General features: G+C 43.9%; 1 protein-coding gene and 1 pseudogene across 2 annotated transcripts in view; one reads left to right on the top strand and one right to left on the bottom strand.

Moving 5' to 3' along the window:
• The window catches only part of LOC309548058 (plasma membrane calcium-transporting ATPase 4-like), a gene marked incomplete at both ends in the record, with an annotated part of 1,291,629 nt that overhangs the window by 114,474 nt on the left and 1,159,330 nt on the right, over positions 1-17,825 (top strand). The window lies entirely within an intron of this gene.
• Positions 3,588-4,346, bottom strand: LOC309546664 (annotated as a pseudogene). The gene has a single exon. The product of its transcript is annotated as an uncharacterized misc_RNA (transcript).

Genomic DNA, 17,825 nt, shown 5'->3' with positions numbered 1-17,825 from the left:
TCTCATCCATTAAATCCGTTTTTCCTTTAAAAACTTTTATTTGACACGCATAACTCCATCTTGACCTGTTCTCTCCCAAGTCTAGTAAGTAAACTGAAGGTCCAATTTTGTCTATGACTGCATAGGGGCCCTTCCACTTTGCCCTAGGAAATGGGTGAAACACAGAAAAAACCTGTAACATCACTCTATCCCCAATTTGGTATTCTCTAGTGTCTCCCATTGCATTAAACCATTGCTGTGAGCTTTTATGGGTACATTCATCAGTGAAACACACAGCCTTATGCACCGTAATCACATGATCTTTTAAGGTCTCTACCCATGATTCAGATAATGAAACAGTTTCCAATGCTGCTGGGACTGGATTTATTAGATGTTCCCAGGTTCTCATTGTTCTGCCGAGCAGGGCTTCATAAGGGGCAAAGCCTATGGACCTGCAAACTCTGGAACGAATGGTTGCCAGAACAAAAGGTAATTTCTCATCCCAATCTGTACCTTTCTCATTTACAACCTTCTTAAGAGCATTTTTTACTGTCCTGTTCATTCGTTCAACCTGTCCTGCAGATTCCGGGTGATAGAAGATGTGAAATTTTTGTATGACACCAAGAAGCTTACATGTCTCTTGCATCACATTACCTACAAAACCTGGCCCATTGTCACTGTCTAGAACTTTTGGTATTCCCCACCAGCTAAATATTTCTTTGACCAAGATCCTTGCAGTAGTGGTGGCAGTACAGTTTTTGGTGGGGAAAGCCTCAACCCAGTGACTGAAGGAATCCACGATAACCAGCAAAAATTGTTCTGGTGTGCTGTATTAGGCAATTCACCTGTGTAATCAATTTGTATTCGCTCCCATGGTCCCATGGGAGCTTGTCTCATCAGTGCTCCTCTCCTCTTCCTATTTGCAGGATCATGCCTGGCACACATTAGAAATGACAAAATATGGTCCTGCATGTGTTGTTTATTTTTAGGCCACCATGCTACATGATCCAATCTTTCTAAAGCTAAAGGCAGTTTGGGGTGTCCACCAACAGGAGACCCATGGATCCATGTAAGAATGTCTTTCCTTACACCTTTTGGGGCAACCCATAAAGATAAGCCGTTTTTGTGAGTTACTAAAAGACCATCCTTCAATTGCATTTCTTGACCCTCAAATTGTATAGGCCCAGTCCCCCACATTTCTTTTAATTGAGCTAATTCCTCATCCTGATCTTGTATTTTACCCAACTCGCATGTCCTTTCTTCAATTCCTTTTGCTTGAGCTCGTGTAAGGGCAGAGACTGGAAATGACAAAGCATGCTCTATATGAAGCCATTCGGGGGATGTTACTGCAGCCTCCTTTGCTAATTTATCTACAGTATTGTTCCAGTAGTGCTCGGTTGTTTGTTTTCTGTGGGCCTGTACCTTTCTAATATTAATTTTTGAAAAAAATTGCGTTTCCTCCTCTATCATCTTCCATAAGGATGAATATCTTATCTCACTGCCATCTGTTCCTTTAAAGCCCATCACATTCCACCACGAAAGATAGACAACTGCACCCTTGCATACCTGGTCTGAGTCTGAAGCAATGTTAATGATTTCCCCGTCATCTTTTATCTCTATGAGTACTTGCAGAAGTGCTGCTATTTCCACGTACTGTGCAGAACGAGCTCTACATGAATATGAAAATTGTCTCTGTACCTCGCCATCTTTTACACTAACACCAGCAAATCCTGCAATTCTACTTCCATCTTTATAGTAAGAAGAACCATCAACATACCAGCACTCACTTTCAAGGTCAAAAGGTTTGGATACAGCAGTAAAAACTCTGTGCTGCAAACTATTTCCTTGCACTTGACATTCATGAGGTTCACCTTCAATCTTCAATCCACCAACCAGGACACTAGGTTCCTTTAACATTAAGCCCTGAATATTCTCTGACAATAAAGCTGTGGTCCATCTTGCAATCCTTTTACAATTTACATCTGCTTCTTTCCATTTCCCATTTGCTAACATGACTATAGGAGTGTGATGACTAGCAATGATGACCTTTTGTGTACCTGTCAAGTACCTGAATTTGTTTATTGCCCAATAACAACACAGCACCATACGAGTACACAAAGGATACTTCTGTTCTACAGATGATAGTAAACGTGATGCATAGGCTACAGGTCTTTGTTTTCCAAAATAGTCTTGCGTGATGGCAACAGATAAGGTACTGGGGCCTACATGTGGATAGAGTCTGAATTCTTTATTTGGGTCTGGTGATGCTAGTGCAGGGGCGTTGCCTAAAGTTTCCTTTAAAGCTTCAATGGCTTGTGTGTGCTCTGATTTCCATTTCCATTCGTCTTGTTTCAGCAGATTATACAAACACTCTGTTAATGACGCATAATGAGGCACAAACTCCCTGCAAAAACCTGTCATGCCTAAGAATTGTCTCAGACTTTTTTCATCAGTGGGCAATGGCATCTTACTTATCAGTTCAACCCTTTGTTCATTTATACTTTGCCCTGACTGTCCCACAGTAACACCCAGAAATTGGACTTCCTATTTCCCCAATTGTATTTTCTTTGGGTTAATTTTCAAACCTGCTTCTCTCAAAAGCAGCAACATTTCCCTCACATCGTTCATATGCACCTCCATGGAGGCCGACCCAATCAAAATGTCATCAACATATGAAATTACTCTTTCAGGGTTTGAAAACTTATCAATCACTTCTTTCATATGTGAATGAAATATTGCTGCACTGTCTTTATAGCCTTGAAGCTGTTTTGTATTGGCATGATGGGTCAAGGGGTAAATTCCAATAGCTGTTACTGATATCAATGACAGTAAACCACTTCATTTCTGGCGTTAATTTGGCAATCATTTCAGGGTAAGCTGCTACCACAGGTGCCATACTTTTAGCATATTTGTTTAAGGCACGGTAATCTATCGTCAGCCCAAGGTTTGATGACTGGCCAGGCTGGCGAATTGCATATCGATGCACCCCTTTTTAATGTACCTTGCGCCTCCAATTGTTTTATAGCTTCCGTTATATGTTTAATGGCCTCCTTTGGCACTGGGTATTGCTTGAGAGGTGCCGGATCAAATCCTTCCAATAAAATCATTGTATTCATCCTATCACAATCTTGTTTGTTTAGCCATTATGTCTTCAAATTCACACATCAGACTATCCCAACAGGGATCCCAATCTCCATGTAACACACCGACAGGTTTTACTGCTGCTGTTATCAATTCCATGGGAGGATGCCACACATGACCCAACCCGTCATCTCCAGACATCTTCCACAACTTCATGTTTGCAAGATCAACCACCAGACCCTGCTGCACACAGACATCAGCACCAATTATGTCCTGATTCTGACAAACAACATCACACTTCCACTTTTCTCCCCCTATTTGCATCTCCACACCATGCACCAAAGGAGCTTCAATGAAATGTCCAGTGACACCTGTTCTAATTTTTTCATTTCCAGGGACAACAGATTTACTAAAACTAACAGCTGCTCCACTATCTAACAGCGCATTTACAGGAGTTCCCCCTAATGTTACATCAACAGTGGGCCGCCCCAGGAGTCTAATGTTAAGTCAGGTAAGAAATGGCAGGACGGGACGTGGGGGGCTCGGGACCCCTAACAATAACTGGTAGAGGGTGTCACAGCATTCTCCTTTCCTACTACTGCTATTTTGACCCCTCCTGCTTTTATTTTTTCCATTTCTTCCTGTATCTTATTCAGCTCCTCCTGCAAACGATCTCTCTCACTTTTGATTTCATTAAACGGCACCCAAGGCTGTTTGCTAGGCTTTCCTCTGGTTTCTGGCCTTCTATAACTTCCTGAACTGTAATTTGTTCTTCCCCTCCATGGTCCTTTAAAATCAACTCTATCTTGTTGACCCTCGACTCTAAAAATTCTAGCTGCATCAACCGCCATACTGTCCTCTCTGCACTTTCTCCTCCACAAATTATCCGCTCTCAACAAAATATCATTATAATCACTAGGATCAGGTGTAACAGATAAAATACCTTCCCTGACATCATTATCTAATGCTTCTAATAACATTGCCCTGTGAATTAAACCACCGCGTTCAAAACCTGGATTTCCAGTCATTACATATTCCATCACACTTCTAATTCTATCTGCAAGCTCATATGGGCATTCATTCTTCATCTGTCTAATTTTTCCTGACAAGGACACATTTGTTGTCACACCATACAATGCCTTTAACAATTCCCTTAGAACATCCTTAACTTTATGACGCTGGCCACAATTCTGCAAAATCCGTGCCCACAATCCATTGCCTGCACTTTACTGCAAAATTCTAGCTAGGTCTTCTATATTCTTGGGGAATCTCATAAGGTCCCCCATAACTTTTTATATAATTTAGCAGCCACATATTCACATTCTCTCCCTTAGTGCTATTGTCACAACCAGGCACAGCCAAAGCCATTGTGCAAGAAATAAAATAAATAGCTATTCAGGAAATAAGGAACAAGGCACACTTACCAACTGTTAGGGTTCCTAGGCTTATAATCTTCTCCAGATCCTGGTCCTGGGGTTCAAAACTTTCTTCCTGGGTCCTCACCGTCTTAAGTCACCACCAAACTTTGGAGTCACAGCACAGTTTTTGCGTCCTCACTGACTTCTGTTTCCAAGTCCGAAATGCACTTCTGATCCGGGTCACGGCACCAATGTAGTGATATAATCAATCGTGGTAGTATTAATTATTTCTATAATGCGAGTTATTCTTGCAACGACCCAGTTCTTCCAGAGAGATGCATTTATTGAGACTTCAGCAAAGTCAACAGAGGTACATACAAGATGGATGACAGGACATTTCTTTCATCTTCAGAGAACCCAGCTTCTCCTGTCATAACTTAGCCAAAACAACCCATTTGTAATATATACCTTGTCTTCCTCATTGAGGACCAGTATAAGCAATTTGATTGGCCAGGTTTATTAGGCCTTTGATCCGCTTTTGTCTTTCTGGGTGAATAATGCCCCCCCCCCTCTGACTATGGACAACTACAGTCATAAGACCCTTCAGGAAATGTCCTAATTTGCATTCTCTGACTACTAAATAGGTTGGCTCTCAAAGGCTAAGGTGATCTTTCAGGAAGTTTCCCAATTTGCATTCTTTGACCACTAATTAGGTTGGCTCTCAAAGGCTAAGGTGATCTTTTATTAAAATTAACTTACTTCCGTTTCCGGCGCCAGATGTGAGGGAGCGAGAAGTAGCGGCTCCGGGCGCATCGGCGTATAAATACAGCTAAACCACCCGATCGGTGAGTCAGCGGCTCCCCACGCTACCTCCGCTGCCTTGGTGACTAGCCGATGGACAAGTTTCTAGTCCACGGACCGGCTGCCGCCTCCCCTCCCGCCTGCACTGACTGCTTTCCCGCCGCCACCCTGTCAGATAAGATGGCGGAGGGCGCGGCCCCGCCACTCAGCCTGCATCCACCTGTGACCAGCTCCCCTGATATGGTGGCCACCCCTGAGCCACCCGGCGTGATGTCCCCTGCACACTATGAGGGAATTGCCCAGGCAGTCGCAGCCCTGCTGTCCCCGCAAATTACAGCAGCAGTGGACAAAGCCATGGCTGCTGGGATAATACAGATCAGGAAGGACCTCAGTGAGCACGCACTGCGGCTCACGGAACTTGAAAGCAGAGTGGCTGAAATTGAGGAAGAGACGCAAGCCTCTTTTCACCAGGAGAAGCTATTTCAACAGACGCAACAATATCTCCTAGACAAAGTGGACGACCTGGAAAATAGGTCGCGCAGAAATAACCTGCGCATAATAGGCCTCCCGGAATCCTACGGTGCAGATTCCCTGATGGACATGTCCGCCCAGTGTATCCCCCAGGCCCTGGGACTTACAAATCTGTGTGTGGCGGAACGTGCGCACCGAGTGGGGCCCCCATCTAATGAGAGACGCACCCCTCGCCCGGTGATAGTGAAATATTTGAACTTTGCTGACAGAAACAATTTAATGAAATCCTATCGCAACTCCAAATCTCTGCAAATAGACGGCCACAAACTGTTGATTTTTGCAGATTACTCGCAAGAGGTTTCCCCTCGCCGCAAAGCTCTGCAACTTATCTGCAACGCCCTCTATCAACAGGGGATAAAATTCACCCTGCAACACTGCGGTTCACGGATTCCTCGGGCCACTCCAAATCCTTCACTCACCCGAATGAGGCTTGGGAATGAGGCTTGGGATTACCTCAACTCCCACCTGCGTCTACCAATGGACACATCAGCACCACCCACGCAATCCTCCATCAGACATCACCACCCCAGGGACCAACGCAGCCCGCGTAAAGAACCGGCAAAAAATTTGAGGCTCACGGATCTATCCAGGAAATTCAAACCGGCGTGATCGCCTTTCCTCATACAACCTTGCCCTGGAATCTGCTGCTGTTCTCCTGAACATCGTAATCACATCCCTCCCGTTTTGATACTGCTAGGGGAGCCTGCACTAGCACTACCAGCGAGAAAACGTATTAGTCTGCAATGTTGCAAACGGGCCCCCCCCCTTCATACTTGCTATGGTTCATCCTGGGTGACTACCTACCATCTTTTCCCTAACATGCAGCAGGATGCTCTGATTGTCGCACTCGCTTGTTTGGACCCACGTCCTCTACCATAAGCTTGTTAATGAATGTTTGCCTTTACCTTCTCTTCTCCACCTCCTCATAGGGTGCTACCGAGGATTGTCTGCAAACCTAATACGGGGTTGGCTCGCTCTGCAGACTGGGACGTGAGAGTTGGACACATTTTACCGTCTTCGTCTAACCGTGAGTGGGGTTGTGGGCTCACTGCTAGGGCCCTGGTCTGACATTCCCCGGTAGCGCTACTGTAGGCGGTTGTTCACATGTGGGAAGAAGTGAAGTTCATGCTTCCACAGGCACGTAAGTGCCATGTTACTGACCTGTACTGTCTTATTGTTATTGTGCAAGTTTTGCCATTCTACTTTCCTCCCCCCCTTTCTTTCTCACTCCAACACTCGAAACACTTTCTCACCTCCACGCTCTCAAAGCCTTCTCTCCACGACGTTTCAACGGTAATCGCAATTAGATATATGTCCTACGCTACCCTATATCCCACTAGCTCCCCCCAATGGTTAGGATAGTTTCTTGGAATGTGAAGGGCTTGCGCTCCCCACATAAACGTATGGCGATTCTTCGCCACCTGAAACGGCTTAAAACCGACATAGCAGTTCTTCAGGAGACTCACCTCCCTGAACAGGACTTTACGCGCATGCGTAAGCTCTGGGTAGGACAGGTCCTGGGATCACCTGCAGCTAAGGGTAAAGCCGGCGTTCTAATCCTTATCAATAAAAATTACCCATGCACGATCATCTCATCCCATTCGGATTCAGATGGCAGGTTCATAGCAGTCACTTTATCCTCAAGCCAGAGGGAATGGGTTCTCGCTGCAACTTATGCTCCTAATTCCCTGACGAAACAATTCTTCCGCGATCTAGCTTCCCAGTTAGCTCCACACCTTCACTCTCCTCTACTTCTTGCAGGAGACATGAACGCGGTCATGGATGCTAGGGAGGACAGATCACGCCCCGCACCGTCCTTGCCCCCTGTCCAGTCCTCCAACCCCCACCATTTGCCCGACTTTATAGAACACATTCAACTAACGGACGCCTGGCGTCTTCTCCACCCCGATGGTAGGGATTTTACATTTTTCTCTAATCCTCACAATTCCCTTTCCCGCATAGATTATTTCTTTGCCAATTCCTCAATACTGCCCCTGATCACTGACTCCACAATACACGACCTAGTGATCTCTGATCACGCCCCCGTCTCAGTTGACCTTCTGGATGCATTCCCCAGGCCACCGGCGTCTGGCTGGCGGTTCCCCTCCTTTCTGGCCCACGATGCCCAATTAGAAAAAATAATTGATGACACGTGGCAAGAGTTCTCAACCACCAACGCGTCGCACGCCTCCAACCCTACCCTGTTCTGGGAAACTGGGAAAGCTGTGTTGAGGGGTCGCATTCTCTCCTACGCCGCTGGTTGGAAAAAGGCCATTAGGAAAGCCTACACTGAAGCTAGTGTCCGGCTACGGAACGCCCAATTGGACTTGTCACAGTCCAATACCCAGTCTACTAGGAAACATTGGCAGGAAGCGAAAATGGCTTTTGACACTTGGGCAGCGGCACAGGAGAGAGTGTACTCGTCCATGCAAGACCTTCAATATCATAGATATGGCAACAAACCGGGCAAATTGCTGTCCAAACTGTGCAAAGGCACTTACACCCCCACGCACATCCAAGCATTAAAATCGGACAAGGGTTCACTGACCACCTCCCCTAAGGAGATCGCAGAGATCCTTTCAAAATTTTTTTCTGACCTGTACAGTTTAGAACCCCATGATGCCCAGGCAGCCGAATCATGGCTGGCCATGGTTGACCTTCCCACCATAGAGGAAGACTTACTTCACTCCCTGAACGCACCAATCTCACTTGAAGAAATTAAGACTACCATAGCACAGTTACCCCCAGGTAAAGCACCAGGCCCTGATGGCTTTACCTCTGATTTTTTACAAAGCATCGGCAGAGGTCATAGCGCCTACTCTTAGATCCCTTTTCCAACACATACTAGAAGGCCATCCCTACTTCCCGACGGGTCTCCAGGCTCATGTCAAGCTGATACCAAAACCGGGGAAGGACCCCACTGACCCTGGCTCATATCGCCCAATTTCTCTCCTGAATCTAGACGGACATCGATTGGCTTCATATGGTCTTGCAACGTTTTGGGTTCCGAGGCCCCTTTGTCCACCTTGTCAAAGCTATGTACACGGACCCCTCGGCGAACGTGGTGGCTAATGGCCATATCTCAGCCCCATTCTCACTACGTAGGGGTACCAGGCAGGGATGCCCACTATCCCCTCTCCTGTTTAACTTAGCGCTCGAACCATTGGCTAGATTTATTCTACACCACCCTGATCTACATTGTATCCCTATCGGAAGTTCCGATCTCCGCATAGCCTTATTCGCAGATGATATTCTTCTATTTACATCTGACCCTGTCCGGGACTCCAAGCTGGTCCATGAAATCTTTGAAGATTTCCGCTTGCGGTCGGGACTCAAAATTAATTTCTCGAAAAGCGAAATCTTACCTCTCCGCCACACCAAACATAATCCATGGCCATTCACTCCAAATTTCTCGATAGCAAAGACGTCTATTACCTACTTAGGCATCAAAATTGGTTGCACTCCCTCATCTATCTACCATCTAAATATCCCTCCAATTATCACTAAGATTGTCTCAACATTGGACACGTGGATGGGCCTTCCGCTCTCCCTGTTCGGCAGATGCCATCTTTACAAAATGGTGGGCTTTCCAAAATTATTGTACCCTCTTCAGATGATACCCCTGTTGGTGAGGCACAAAGATATGCAGAGACTGACAAAGGCTGTCACCACCTTTCTCTGGAAAGGCAGGAGGCCTTGCATCGCTCTCCAGAAACTGTATCTGCCGAGGAGGGAGGGAGGGGTGGCACTCCCTAACGCCCGCCTGTATAATCTTGCTTGTGTGTTCAGAGTGGGGTTGGACTGGATTGGCAAAACTTCCAGGTACTCTAACTTCCAACTTGAATCCCAATTGTCCTCACCCTATGATCTGGCTGCCCTTTTACACTGCAAACATAGTGACCTCCCGATTCGCCTGAAGAACAATGTCCTCATCAGAGACACCACCATTGCATGGAGAGAAATACTCCGCAAGACTCAAGCATCGCCTAACATGTCGCTTCATTTGCCCGTACAGGGACACCCCCCTTTTTCCGCAGGCACAACATTACCACCCATTCCAAGACTGGAAAGCCCAGAATCTCCTCTATTTTGCCCAAATGTTTGATCCAGAAATGGGTACACCCCCTACCTACAACCGTAATTGCAGATCACTTCAAACTGCTCATGGGCCACACACTGGGAGTCCTGCAGGCTATTAGCTTTGTGGTTAAAAATTGCCCTAACCGGATGCTCAGGTTCAAGCGGACCATAGTTGACAAGTTTCTGGAACAAGATCTTCACAAAATTTCGGACATTTACAAAACCCTACTGTCCTCCCCCCTCACTCAGCAAGTCGACTTTCCTCTCTACCGTGTGGGAAAAAGACTTCCCTGACCCAAACGCCCTACAACTTCTACTGGCTGGATACCTGGCCATGCACAAGGCCATCACCAACGAATTCTGGAGGGAACAGCAATTTAAAATAATGCACCGCAGCTATGTCCCATACTCACGGTCTAATCTAGGCCTCCACTCGACTTGCTGCCCACTTTGCTCCACCCCCAAACCTACTCTCGCACATAGACTCTGGTCCTGCCCTCACATCGCAGCCTTCTGGTCCTCAGTTGAATCCTATGTCACCACCATAACGGGCTTGACTCCTCTTGGCAATCCTTACACACTCCTGTTCGGAAACTTGGACATACTCCTCACTAAGCTAACTAAGAGACAATGCCTCCTCATCCAGTCACATAAACTTTGGCTGACTACCTGCTATATGATAGCTAGGAGAGCTATCCTGGCCAAATGGATACAACCTGTGCCCCCCACTCTGGCTGAGGTGATCGTAGGCCTGGAGCAACTGTATGCCAGGGAAGTCCTTGAAAATAAAACTTCCACCTCCCCCAATCTTACCAAGTTCAATCGCAAGTGGGCTGCTTTCCTACACCCGTTGTCGACTGTGAGCCATTGATGGATGGCTAGTGAACTTCCACCGCTTGCCTCAGACTTTCTAGCCGTTGAGCAAACGTCTCTCTGAAATTTTAAAAGGTCACGACAACACTTCTTTCACCACTTGTACCTATACTGCTGCTTCTGGCGAAGGGTGGTTGTTCACTCATCTCTTGCAATGGGAATCCTATATCTCCGTACCTTTACAGCCTGTGACAACTGGAATCATCACCTGGACTCGCCTAGTACCTCCTTTTTTTTTTTTTTTCATGCTATCTCACCAATGGCCTACCTTCCGCCCGACATTACATGTAATTGAGAGCTTCCTGGAACCCAGGACTCGACCCCAGTTTTCTTGAGCCCCCTCCCAACCCTCATGAGCTAGGATTACTGTTAATGTTACTGTTATCTATTTTCATGATGTCTGGTATAATGATCTTCACTTCTTGTGTTGGTTCCCTTCCCCTTTCTCTTATCCCTTACCATCCTATTCACACCCCTCCCCCCCCCTTTTTACCCTCCCTCACTCCGTCCCTCTCCCCTCCCCATCTCTCCCACCCCTCTAGCACGAAGTTAGTCGCAATGCATCATTATTAATATGTGGTTTCCTGTATTACCTTATGATTTGCAGGCTGCTACACTACTCCAAGCCACTGAGACTTGATTGGTTTATTTCTGGTACTCGACATATTGTTTTACTGGTTGTCCCTCTTGAAGTACCTTATGCATTGTGACACCTGTTATTATATCTGTTTATTATATCTGTTCATGTGCTGAAAATTCACAATAAAATATGTTTAAAAAAAAAATTTACTTAGCACGGGGTCATTACCTGCCCCTTTGATATGTAAAGGTCAATCTGGTTTGGTCAGTCTCTGTTCTGGTCAACAAGTCACCTTTTGAAATGCCTAATTAGATGAATATCTATTTCTAACCTTACTTTTTGATGTGTTAAATGGACTTGTCACTGGCCTGTCCTATGTGCCTGAGTGTATATGTGTATATATATATATATATATATATATATATATATATATATAGAAAAGATACACATATATATATATATATATATATATATATATATATATATATATATATATATATATATATATATACATAAAATCTACTACACCTTGTTTGACATTATTGGAAAAAAATGGTCTGCCTCTCAAGCAGTGATCCACCTGTCTCATGCCTTAACAGGGATACTAACTTCCTTGTAGAAGACACTCCCTCTTTTTGGGACCCTATGGACAAAAAAATAGTTTCATTCCCAATCCATATATTTGTTCCAGATATGTAAAATATCAAGGTGAGCGGCTTTCTACATGCTTCACTGTAAAATCCCTGCCAGTGCCTGTCTGGCTTTTTGAACAAAGGTGAAACTGTCAGAAAACAATATGAAATCACTGCTTTTTCAAAGATTGCGTAGACTTACAAACAACCCTATTTCATACAGACTTGTGATACAAAAACAATGAAAGCTATGTACCTGTACTTGATTTTCATATCACCGTTCTTCGCAATCGAACTGATCTTATTACGTTACAAAAAAAAGCTATAAATAAAGCTTTTTACCCACAATGTATCAAACAAATTTCTTCTTTAAAAACTGTTACAGTTGTGCTCATAAGTTTACATACCCTGGCAGAATTTCATGTATTGGCCATTTTGTCTGAGAATATGAATGATAACACAAAAGCTTTTCTTTCACTCATGGTTAGTGTTTGTCTGAAGCCATTTATTATCAATCAACTGTGTTTACTCTTTTCAAATAATAATGACAACAGAAACTACCCAAATGACCCTGATCAAAAGTTTACATACCTTGATGATTTTGGCCTGCTAACATCCATACAAGTTGACACAAAGGGGTTTGAATGGCTATTAAAGGCAACCATCCTCACCTGTGATCTGTTTGCTTGTAATTAGTGTGTGTGTGTATAAAAAGTCAATGAGTTTCTGAACTCTGACAGACCCTTACATCTTTCATCTAGTGCTGCACTGACGTTTCTGCATTCTGAGTCATGGGGAAAGCAAAAGAATTGTCAAAGGATTTGCGGGAAAAGGTAGTTGAACTGTATGAAACAGGAAAGGGATATAAAAAGATATCCAGGGAATTGAGAATGCCATCAGCAGTGTTCAAACTCTAATCAAGAAGTCGAAAAGGAGGGGTTCTGTGGAAACCAAACCACAGTCAGGTAGATCAACTAAAATTTCAGCCACAACTGCAAGGAAAATTGTTCAGGATGCAAAGAAAAACCAACAAATAACTTCAGGTGAAATACTGGACTTTCTGAAGACATGTGGTGTGGCTGTTTAAGATGCACAATAAAGAGGCACTTGAAGAAAGATGGGGTGCATTACTACACAAATGCCACAAAGTATCCCGCTTACAATACGCCAAACAGCACAGAGAGGAGCCTCAAACCTTCTGGCACAAAGTCATTTTGAGTGATGAGACCAAAATTGAGCTTTTTGGTCACAACCATGAACGCTACGTTTGGGGACGAGTCAACAAGGCCTATGATGAAAGGTACACCATTCCTACTGTAAAAACACGGAGGTGGATCGCTGATGTTTTGGTGAGCTACAAAGGCACAGGAAATTTGGTCAGAATTGATGGCAAGATGAATGCAGTAGGAAAATTTTCTTTTATCAGCCTGGAAGCTGCGCATGGGACATACTTGGACATTCCAACATGACAATGATCCTAAACACAAGGCCAAGTTGACCTGTCATTGGCTACAGCAGAATAAAGTGAAGGTTCGAAAGTTGCTATCTCAGTCTCCTGACCTCAATATCATTGAGCCCCTCTGGGGAGATCTCAAGCGTGCAGGTCATGCAACAAAGCCCAAGAATTTACAGGAACTGGAGGCTTTTTGCCAGGAAGAATGGGCAGCTTTACCATCTGAGAAGATAAAGAGCCTCATCCACAAATACCACAAAAGACTTCAAGCTGTCATTGATGTTAAAGGGGGTAATACACAGTATTAAGAACTAGGGTATGTAAACTTTTGATCAGGGTCATTTGGGTAGTTTCTGTTGTCATTATGATTTAAAAAGAGTAAACACAGTTGATTGATAGTGTTTGGCTGAAGCCATTTTTTAACCATGAGTGAAAGAAAATTTTGTGTTATCATTCATATTCTCTGAAAAATGGCCAAGAAATCATAAATTCTGCCAGGGTATGTAAACTTATGAGCACAACTGTATATTTTAAAGGTTCTATATTGTAATAGAACTACAAACACCCTACACGATACAATTCAATGTAAGGGAGCTCTAGGAGAGCCATTCTGAGATATTGCATCAATCTTTCATAATCAATGACCATTAGTCTATAGACAAATTCTTCAAAAGAGCAAGATAGGCTTCTTCGTGCCTGTTTACACATATATGAATTGGATATGTGATGTGAAATGACATGTGAAATAACATTGCTTTCCATTAAAGCTGTTCACATATAGGCAGTGCATCCGCAAAAAGAGTTCTGTGCATATTCATCAGTTTTGAACAAAATTTTAAAATGAAAAAAAAAAAAAACAGCGCGGGTGTTCCCCACCAAGTCTGGATTTTAAAGGAAGCCCCATGCTAAAATTTACGAAAATGCCAGGGTGTGGGGGTGGGGGGGGATACCCTTATCTGAGCATGCCAAGCCAGAAAAGGGAGTGGTAACGTCACCAGGTGCCTCCGCCCCTTTGTTTATTTAGCAGCGGGAGGCGGCAGAGCTGTCAGATGGCAAGAACCTTTGTCAGGTGCAGACCTCTTTTTTTTTTTTTCTCTCAGGTCAGTGGCTGGCGTTCATTGTGATTGAAGATGGATCTACACTGCTATCTACGGGGGACATTGTTTTTGTTCTTTTGTTTTTTTAATAAAGAACTTGTCAAAAACTGAATGGCAATGTACCCCACATACTCAATCAGATGGGGGGGAGACAGGATCTGGGGGCAACTCTGCTTCCCTCCCTGAAATGTGACTTGTCCCTGAGTCTAGCTATGCACCTCCCCTCTGTACCTGGCAGCCAGTTGTCAGCCTGATCTGAAATTTGGCAGGTGTGCAGATTATAAGAAGCTAAAATGGACACTGCCTTAAGATACAAAATTTGACTTTAGTCAGGTGTTATCAAACTAAACTAAAACACTTAATTCTAATTTCATTTCTGAGCAGTTACTCTGCTCCCTTATATGGAAAAGCGTTAAACGTGAACAGTGGCATCAAGCAAGACAAATGTATTAGCACTGTAAACACTATAAAATGCTTGAATTCATTATTTGTTTTGTTATTTATTATTCTTTTATACCTACGTATATGTGAGATATATTGTTTTTTTGTTTATTATTTATTATTAGCTTTATACCTATATGTGAGATATATTGTAACAGAAAACCAAAAGTTTATAAGTATTGTATAGTAATGAACACAAGCTTAATATTCATAGACCCTGGGTACCTTCAGGCGATTGGACACTGGAAAAGCTTTTAAGGGACACACACCCCCTGGTGTCCCCTAATAACCCTACATATCACTCCATGACTCCTCTGTTGTTTGCTAGTGTCCAAAGATGATTGACCTCTTTTTTTCTTAGACAAATCACTCTTAGCATAAGTAGTTTATTACTTTACTTTGTCTTCTTAATCAACTCTTCGCTGTCTTTTAATACAACAATAGAAGCAGTGGATTCGGATTGAAGCAACCTTGGCAAAAAAAACGTAGGAGTCGTTCCTGGATCCCACACAATGGAGATGACCCTAATCTTCTTTTGAGAGCAGATTCTGCTTAGGTGCTCACATTGGCACTTGGTGCAACATGTGTAGTTAGCCACAGGGTACAATATAGGTCCAGGGCCATGGTCCATCCCTATAGATCCCAAACCCTGAAGAAGACCCCTTTTGGAGTATGCCCATCATGACCCTATATAGAAGCTAGTAAAATGGACAGGTAAGACCGGGTCATCCTGTTTATTGGATGGCTACTGTAGCCCTGTTTCAAACATGAGAGATAATATCACAGGTACTTACTTTTACACTTTTTATGTATCCTGAGTAGTATTTGCTATATCAGGAAACTGAAAATGTGTTTGAAACATATTCACTTATACGGTGTTAAATTCCAATCTTTAGGACTTTGGGCCTAATTCAGTATAAGTTTGGAGTAGAGCTGCTCACTTCTCCAGAAATAACTCCAGCCTAAACTCATTGCATCCTAATTAGGTAAGTGGCTGGAGTTAAACCTTCAACTAGGTGCTTTAGTGAATTCGGAGTTGGAGTTAACTCAGACTGAATTCGGGTTTGGAGTTAACTTAGGCTGAATTTGAGTTTGGAGTTTACCAAATTCCTGTTGCGTTTTTCATAAAAGGAAATTTGTCTATTCTGAATCACTATTACACAGCAATGTCACCTATTATGGTTTATTTTAATTTTAAGGTATAGTTATGTATCTTATGTGTTTTAACCTTTAGATTTACTAATAGCAGACTACGCAGCTGTCTAATTAGCAGTCTTCATTCTTTATTCATCTGAAACTTTCAGGCATATCTGATTATATTCAGCACTTTGGTGTAGTGGGCTAAGCTCATAGCCAAAGATTGCTAGGTCATGCGTTCAAGGCCCAACCATGATAACACCTTGTGTGCTCACAGTTGTGTGTCATTATTTTTTTTGGCCACATAGTAATACATTGGCTACATCACCTAAAATTGCATGTCAATGGCAATGTATATTCAAGAAACAGACATGCATATGTGCAGGGTGCAATTATGCATTTGCCAAGTTTCAGTATTTATTTACAGTTGTCTAAAATTTAAGGAGGTGATGGCACACTTGGGATTTGAGCTCATGCGCTCAGTGTTTATAGCCAGGAACACTAACCACTAAACCATTGAGCTGAGCATGATTACCCCTGGAATATTTATTCCCATGTTTCAATAGTTAACCACTTCCTTACAGGGCAGTTACACCCCTTCCTGCCCAGGCCAATTTTCAGCTTTTTATACTGTTGCATTTTGAATGACGATTGCGCGGTCATGCAACCCTGTACCTAACACAAATGTATGACACTATTTTCAAGAAAAATAGTGCTTTCTTTTGGTGGTATTTGATCACTGCAAGGTTTTTTTTTTTTTATTGGCAAAAAGAAGATCTAAATGTTTGACCCCTAAAAAAATGTGTTTTTGTTTATGTAATAAAATTTGGTAAATCAATATGTTGTTGCACTGACGAGCATTGATGAGGCTGCGCTGGCAGGCACTGATGAGACACTAATATGCAGCACTGATAGACACTGATAGGCGGCACTGATATGCAGCATTGATGGGCATTGATAGGTGGCACTGATGGGCAATGATTGGCACTGGTGGGCAGCACTGATAGATGGTAATGATGGGCAGCACTGATGAGGAGGGCACTAACAGGTTCCCTGAGCACTGATTTGCACCAATGGTGGCATGGGTGGGCATCCCTGGTGGCTCTAGTGGCATCCTCCAAGGGTCTGCACTGGTAATCAATGCTCTGATTACAAGCACAGACCCCCCCCCACACACACACTTACTTTGCATATGAATGCCATTTCTTCACAGCTGAAAGTGGCCCTCACCATGATTAGCCAGTTGATTGTAACCACTTGCTGGAATGTGTGCAAGCCAATTTGGTGTCATTTCTGGTCCAGGGTGATCGCCAATGTGCCATTTGCAATTTATTGTAAAGATATTTTGCTTTATTTTAAAAATGGCGCACACAGACAACTAAAATGTATTGGAAATGTTTTACCTAGGCCAGTGATGGTAACCCTTAAAGAGGAAGTAAACCCTCCTCTACAACTTGTACCTATAGGCAAGCCTATGATAAGGCTTACCTATAGGTACTGTAAATATCTCCTAAACATGTACCGTTTAGGAGATATTTACCTTACATGTCGCCAGTGACGTCACTGGCGCATGCGCTCTGAAGGAACGGCCGATCGTGCCGTTCCTTCAGAGCCCCGTGCCGTGACTGTCGGCTCCCGCGCGCGTGTGCGGGAGTGACGTCACCGCGGCTCCGGCCAATCAGATGGCCGGATGCCGCGATCCCGGAAGACGGGCGACTAGACATGTCGCCCGTCATAGAGGTGAGTGAGCGGCACGGCGGGGGCTCGTTCTGAGGTAAGTAT

This window comes from Pelophylax lessonae (assembly GCF_965119305.1).
Source record: "Pelophylax lessonae genome assembly, chromosome: 2".
In the NCBI taxonomy this organism is placed as follows: domain Eukaryota; kingdom Metazoa; phylum Chordata; class Amphibia; order Anura; family Ranidae; genus Pelophylax; species Pelophylax lessonae.
The sequence above is the reverse complement of the archived record's forward strand: the minus strand, read 5'-3'. Positions and strand labels throughout refer to the sequence as shown.